Source organism: Furipterus horrens, unplaced genomic scaffold, assembly GCF_987537825.1.
Source record: "Furipterus horrens unplaced genomic scaffold, mFurHor1.1.pri manual_scaffold_1, whole genome shotgun sequence".
In the NCBI taxonomy this organism is placed as follows: Eukaryota; Metazoa; Chordata; class Mammalia; order Chiroptera; family Furipteridae; genus Furipterus; species Furipterus horrens.
The window spans coordinates 139,658,302-139,666,220 of NW_028327171.1; the positions used below are offsets into that span (position 1 = coordinate 139,658,302).

The 7,919-nt window shown below is 34.5% G+C and overlaps 1 pseudogene; it reads right to left on the reverse strand.

Annotated features, from left to right (window-relative positions):
* Positions 1–1,848: 1,848 nt before the first annotated feature.
* LOC150021979 (nascent polypeptide-associated complex subunit alpha pseudogene) lies at positions 1,849–2,788 on the reverse strand (annotated as a pseudogene).
* Between the last annotated feature and the right edge of the window lie 5,131 nt (positions 2,789–7,919).

The window sequence follows — 7,919 nt, forward strand, 5'->3', positions numbered from 1 at the left end:
GTTTTGATCTTTTTCTTAAATAAGTCCCTATGACATTTCATATAATAATAGCTTGGTGATGATGAACTCCTTTAGCTTTATCTTGTCTGGGAAGTGCTTCATCTACCCTTTCATTCCAAATGATAGCTTTGCTGGATAGAGTAATCCTGGTTGCAGATTGCCTTTCCTCACATTGAATACTGCTTGCCAGTCCCTTCCTGCCTGTAAAGTGTCCTCTGAGAAATCAGCTGATAGTCCCATAGGCACCCCCCTGTAGGCAACTCTTCGCCTCTCTCTTGCTGCCCCCGGAACTCTGCCTTTATCTTTCACCTTTGGCATCTATATTGTGATGTGTCCTGATGTGGTCCCCTCTGGGTCCAGCTCACCCAGGACCCTCCATGCTTCCCGGACCTGTATGTCCATCTCCTTCGCAAAAATTTGGAAAGTTTTCCTTATTTTTTTCAATTCTTGCTTCCTCATTCTGCACTGGTTGACTGTTTTTTTCTTCCTTAAGTTCCAAATAATTTATTTGAACCCTGGTTTTCTTCCCTTCACCATAGGTTTTGTGTGGATTTTCCTTCGTTTCACTTAGCATAGCCTTCACTTATTGCCTTATGCGTTTGCTGTACTTAAGCATATCTTTCAAGCCTGTGAGCATCTTCATCACCAGTGTTTTGAATTCTGCATCTGTTAGGTTGTCTATCTTCTCATCTGTGAGGTTGGCTATCTTCTTGTCACTTAGTTCTCCCACTGGAACCTTGATCCGTTTCCCCTTTTGGGCCATACTTCTCTGTTTCCTCATCTTCACAGGCTCCTGTGTTTGTTTGCCTCCACATCCCAGGTAGAGCTGTCAATCCTGTTATGTTGTAAGGGGCGGAGCCCTGGGGATTTGTCAGTACAGGGCGACCTGTTTCACTACGTTGTGGCTCTGTATGTGGGGGAGGTGTCCTAGAAGAAACAATGCTGCCTGCCCAGCACTTGCCCCTTTTCCAGGCACCTCTCCCACTTCTGCACCAGACTGGCACCCCTCTAGCTGCTCTCCTGGCTATCATTCCCAGAGTGGGTGGGTCTGCGGATGTTCTAGGACTGTGGGGGCCCTTTACATAAATGAACTCTGCTGAGACCAGCAGTTTCTGCCTGCACCCCAACCCCCACTGGTCTGCATAGTCAAAAGCAATGAGGCTTAATTTTTCCCAGTGCTGGGACCATGAGCTGCGAGGTCCGGTGAGGAGCTGGGAATGCTCCCCAGGTGTCCCTCCTGACTTTTTAAAATGTGTGATTGCAATTTCTGCAGGCCCGCCACTGATGCTTCCAGTGCTGCTGCCACCACACCGTGTCCTCTCCACCCGGACTCCACTCCTCCTACCTGTGTGGATGAATATTTCTTCTTTATATCTTTGTTTGCTGGACTTCCATGCATTTTGATTTTCTGGAACTTCTGGTTGTTTCTAGTTTTTAGGTAGTTGTATTCCTTCTTAGTTGTGGAGGGAGATGCAGCATGTCTGTTTTCGCCTCTACCTTCACTGAAAGTCCTCTTATTATCTTTGATTTGTAGTTACTATTGCCCCTTAACCTCACCATGCAAGTAAATATCTATTAAAGGATGGACTTTGGGAAGATAAATTCTTTGGGCTTATGTTTTCCCTGTAAATTCAGAAGTTCTCTTTTAAGTTCAGTGCTGAGTTAATGATAAAGTCGGGATAATAGTCAAGTTAGTTAAATTTTCAATTCACTTTTCTCTGAACATTATCACTTTTTTTAATCCTACAAGAAGTCATAACTTTATTAATAATAGAAACAGTACAGATTTCAAACCAAGCTGCAGTTACTCTATTAAAACACAAAAAAAAAGTCCTCTTATTTAGATGGTTACTTTGTTAATTCCAGAACAGCATTTACAATATTATTTCTCTTGTTCTTCAGGGCTCATACTGTCTTTGCTTTCAGCACATTTGTTTGTTACATAACTACATAATCCTTTGTCATTAATTTCCACACCTGTTTCATCAGCCTCTTCCACTTCCCTCTCCTCTTCTTCAATTGGAGTCTGTGTGCCTTTTCGAGTGTTTGAGACAGCTTCACACTGAACTTTTAATTTCTCAGCCACTGTTAACTGTGTGCTTGCTGAGATATATGCAGGTATCTGAAGCTGGGCTCTTGTAGACATCTGGTTTGGTGATGACAAATGATATTTTTAGATTTCTAGATTGGTGACTCTAGCAACCTTTGTCACCAGTCAGAGACCTGATTTGGACAGAGCCTTATGTGGTTTCTCTTCTCTCCAGCTCTGTTTTTCTTTACTGACTAGTTCTCATCAGTTTAGTTGCTACTGCCAGCTGGGCTCTTTATGTGGTTGCTGGTGTGAAATCTTGTTTCTGAAGCTCTGATACGGTTTCATAATTTTCAGATTCTGTTCCAGACCCTCTCAGCCTGGGGTTGTGGCAACTCCTGCTCTGTATCAGGGATGGTTTCTGTGGCTTTACTAAGCACTTTGTGCAGAATGGGGAATGAAGGATGTTGGCAGGAAGAGACCGAGCAAAAGTGTGTTTCACTCCTGTTACAGAAATATCACTGTAACTCTTATTATATTGGGGTGTATAATATAAAATTGAAGGACTTGGAATCAGAAGACCTCCTAGCTCCAAATTTTGTCTTGAATAACCTTAGGAAAATAACTTAAACTTTATGAACCTCAGTAATCTCTTCTATCAAATAAAGATACTTTCAAAGGGATGGTTTAAAACAGTATGATACTGGACACCTATGTTTTGAATAGATTATCCTTTCTCTGTTAATTGATTTACCACATTTGTAGAAAATCAAATGACTATATAAGTGTCCATGTATTTGTAGGCAATCAATTCTGTTTCACTGATCTATCTCTATGCCAGCACTACACTCTTGATTATTATATATTTATAATGAGCTTTAAAATGTGGCAATGCAAGTCTTCCAAGTGTTCCTTTTCATAGTTGATTTTGATTATTCTGGTTCCTTTGCCTCCCCACTTAAATCTTAGAATCAGTTTATTGATTTCTATAAATATCCTGGAATTTGATTGGAATTGCTTTGTGTCTTCAAATCAGTTTAGAGACAACTGAAATCTTAACAATATTGAGTTTTCAATCTATGAACATGATGAATCTCTTCATTTAAAAAAAATTTTTTATTTATTTTTAGAGAGAGGGAAGAGAGGGAGAAAGAGGCAAGGGAAACATCAACGTGTGAGAGAAACATCCATCGGTTGCCTTCTGCACACCCCCACCTGGGGACCTGGCCCACAGCCTGGGCATGTGCACTGACTGGGAATCAAACCAGTGGCCCTTTGATTGGCAGGCCAGCGCTCAATCCACTGAGCCACACCAGCCAGGGCCTCTTCATTTTTAAAGGTCATGTTGGTTTCTTTCATAAGCTATGTTATAGTTTTTGCACATAGATCTTTTACATAATTTGTGTGACTTGCACCTAAGTATTTTATGGTTTTTGTTACTGTTATATAAAGTATGTTTAAAGCTTTTAAAAATAAATAAATAAATAAATAAAACAGTATGATAATGTTTGACTAGTCATCTAAAATAACCTTATAAAAGTTATAAAAATAAGAATTACCACTAAGCATTTATGTTGCTATTATACAAATAATTCATTGAGGGATCATAAATTAGTGTTTTATAATGCCATCTTAATGTTTTTTTTTACCCATAATTCAAATCTACCTTATGATTAATGAATTTTTATTCCAAATAAATTTTGCCCATAATTATTTTCTAAAACAAAAGGGTGTGTTTTACTGAGTAGTCAATAATTATGACAAACTCTTTTATATCAAATATTAAAATGTTTTAAAGGTTTAATTTAATTTTTAAAATACAGTATTATCCCTTTGCTTCTTATTTGGAAGGGTTCTGCTGGTATATTTATCTTCCTTAGGTAGTGCTCTTCCTAATGCTTTGGCCCCTCAAGCCAAATATTTGTCTCAACAAACCACAGACCTGGAATGAAGTTAACCAGTTTTGTCTGATTTTAAAAATATATGTATTAGATTTATTTCTGAAATTTCTCCTCTAGAATTAAATGATAGAAATAAAGGTGGTTTGACACATAAAATATTTTAATTTTGTAAAAGCTGTAGGATTTAAAATGTAATTTCAAATACATGATTTTCAACAATTAGATTTGACTCCTAACTTTAACAGCAACACAAGTCAACAATCAAAAATTGAATTTTGACATCTTTGAAATATCTCACTAATATCATATACAGAACTAAGTTTGTTTGTTTTTCCTTTCTCAGTGGTAAAAATAACTACAATAATAGGATCCCAGGAGCCTATGCTTGCAAGACTAGAGAAGAGGCAAAGGGAACTACATAAATGACAAATGAATTAGCATTCATTTTCACTCTTGTTCATGCAATTATCATGGAAGAGTGGACAAAATTTATAAGGAATCCTCCACTTACATATATATAAAAGCTGAGATATTTCTAGCTTCGGTTTACTTCTCATGCAGTAAGACTGAAACTCAAGCTGTCTTGATACATTTCTGCTCCTCCCTCAGCTCAACCACCAAAATGGTGAAATGTTTTAGAATATTTTAACTTTTTGATTAAAAGATGATTTAAAGTAAATTTTCTAACTTAAAAATAATACAGGTAATATTTCCAAGAGACGATAACTAAGAAATAATTTTCAATTTATGTTAATGAGTTTCTTGAAACAATAAAAATAAAAGAATAAAATTTAACAATTATTGTGTAACTGCTTTTATTTTTCACACAAACTTACAGAGTAGTCAGTTACCAGTAGAGACTAATTGAAAAAATTGTGAAAAAATTTACTAAATATCACAAAGCTAATAAGTAAAAGAACTTTGGATTCTTCTAGAACTCTGTATTAAGAGTTAGGTCGCATTCTCCTTACCACATATATATCATTACTTTCATGATGTTATAAAATTGATAATGATTCTAGCTTTCCTATAATGAGGTTGTTTGAATAAAAGCTCTCATTTGCTTTGAAACTCTATGATATTATGAGATGAGTCTGACTGAGTCAAACACTGATAGTATAATTGGCCAAAAACACAGGGTCATGGCATTATCTCTGAAGCTTGCCATAAATGACCTGAATAAAGAAAACCCAAATATAATAACAGCTCTATTATAATTCACTCGAGTGTTCCTTTTGTGTGAGAGAGTGAGCATACCATTTTGAATGTCATATTTAATAACAGATAATAAGTGAGTCATTTGGGAGATTGAGATCAATGACACTTCTACATTCAAATCAACTGTAGAATAATTAACTAAAACCTAAAACCAGGAAGTCCAAAAATTGAAATGCTCCTCAGTGCACTTTTATATCACCAATCATTGTTGTGCATTAATGTACAGGATGTACTTGTGATTGAGGACAGCAGCCTTGACAATTTAATGAAGAAAAGATAAAACACAGTAATCCTATAGATAGCAAGGCTGATCTCCTATTTAGCAACAAATCATTAAAAATCTTCCATCATTAAATTATACATCAGTAATGGTGTGAAATGAAAAGTAATATGTGCCAAATAGGTTCTCTGATATAACAAAAGTGTTAGAAATGTAAGTCCTCATAATTATGTAAAAAAATTATACTAATCTATGAGCTGGTTTTATAGTGATATTAACAGGAATAGTTCTATAGTTCTTAACGAAGCAAAAAGTCCATTGAAATCAGTAAAAGCCTTTCCTAAGAAACAGGACATAAGGTTCAATGGATCGTGCAAGTATTATATACCATTTTAAAAATTATAAGAACATATGTTAAAGTAATACTACTGTTGAAATATAGTCCTGCAACACAGGAAATAAAATAGCTTAGAAAACAAAAAACAATAAAAATGTTATATACTTTAGATATAACTTTTTAAATTACACTTCAGAGAAAAAAGAGTGGAAAATTTTGGATTAAATTTCAATGATAATGAGGTAACTTTCTAACAGCCTTCCAAAGAAAAAATCAAGATCAAGAGAGATGCTGGAGGTTTCTTTAATCTCAAATCATCTGTATTGTCATCCTTAAATAAAAATAAATTTATTGTTAAACATTTTTCTTTACAAGTATTCAATATCATCTATAAATTATAGCCATGATAATGACCAGTATGTATGAAAAAATACATAACTATGAAACTTGACTATAAATAATTATACAAATGTAATATTTATAATGACTTTAAGGCAAACATTAGATTTAGGTATTTAAATTAGTAGTATCTCTTTTCAAAGTAAAATTTTGGTAAATTTTACACCAAATCTAGAAGTACAGATACAGTATGTTCAAAAAATATTGGAACTTCTCTTCAAAATTATAATTCAGATTCACAGGGAGAAAAAGTATATATTTTTTTAATTTTATTTTTAGTAATTGTGATGACCAACTCGATACTTTTTGTTCACAAACTTGGATCCAACTGGTTGTAGAATTTTTGAGAGATTGTGTTTAATTTCAATGAAAATGCAACACACAGAGCAGCAGAGTGTGGTAGAGCATCTTCAACTTCTTGGCTAGGTAATATTGGACAAGTTATCTTAACTTTCAGAGACTATTTTCTTATCTTTTAGTTGGAAATAAAATAACTACTGAAATAAAAATTTTGAGGATTGTACAGTATCACATTTAAGAGTAATATTATGAGATCTCTAAAGATATGTAAATGATAGTTAATTTTATTTTTTTATTCTAAAATAAAAATTTTAATAGAAAATACCTTATTGGCAGACAAGTCGCTGAAATTATTTCCTCATTCCCTCTCAGATATGCAGTGGCAGAAATAATACATGGGGGGATTTAGCTTCCTGGACCTGGAGCCTGCACTGAGTTCTTCCGGATAGAAGCTTCACAAATCCCACTCGATAGCAATGTGGTCTCACTTGACATTTTCTAGACTATGTATGTTTTTTGCTTTTTAAATGTTTTATTGTTTATGCTCTTACAGTTGACACATTAGTTATTAATTTTAAATAATAAGTTTTCCTCATTTTATGAATCAATAGCAGAAATATGCTCCTTCATTCCAAGAATTTTCTTCTTGCTAAAACTGCCCAATGAGAGTGACTCACAGACTCTTGTTGCTCATGTGTTCACTCTTCTCCAGGGAAAAAAATGACTTAACTTATAGTTAAGTTGTGAAAGCTAACAAGACATGGCTGACTTAGCACTGCCTACTTTTCTCCTCTTGCTGGCAGAGTGAGTTTTTTTCTGTTCCTTTGGTCTCTGAGCTTTAAGATGAGGTGTCATTCTAAGTGAAATATGTCAGAAAAGGCCAGGAACCATATGATTTCACTCTAATGTGGGGTATAAATCTGAAGGCAATAAATGAACAAATAAGACAAATAAACCAATAATTCATAGATACAGACAACAGCATTGTGATTATCTAAGGAAGAGAGAGGGAGTTAAGAGGAGATAGAAAAAATATATGGTGAATGAAGGAGTACTGAATTTGAGTGGTAAATACACAAAGCAATCAACACATGATGGTTTATGGAACTGTACACTTGAACTCTATATAATTTTATTAACCAATGCCACCCTAATAACTTTAATTAAAATAAATAATAAAGACTTAAAAAAAAAATTCGTTTAGTTTTTTCAGTAAAATAAAAGACATTTTTCATTTTCACCAATAACTTTACTGATTTGAATATTTTGAGTATGTTGGCTATCTCCCATGTGAAATAATGTTGATTGTTCTCAATTAATGTCTCAACTTAATTGCTATCAACTAGAACTGGTCTACCCAACCATGGAGCATTGTCCAGCAAGAAATCTCCAGCACAAAACTTTGCAAACCACTTTTGACATGTTCGATCATACACAGAACCTTCTCCATATACTGCATAAATCTTTATTTGTGTTTCAATGGCACTTTTTCCTTTCTTGAAATAATAAAGCCTA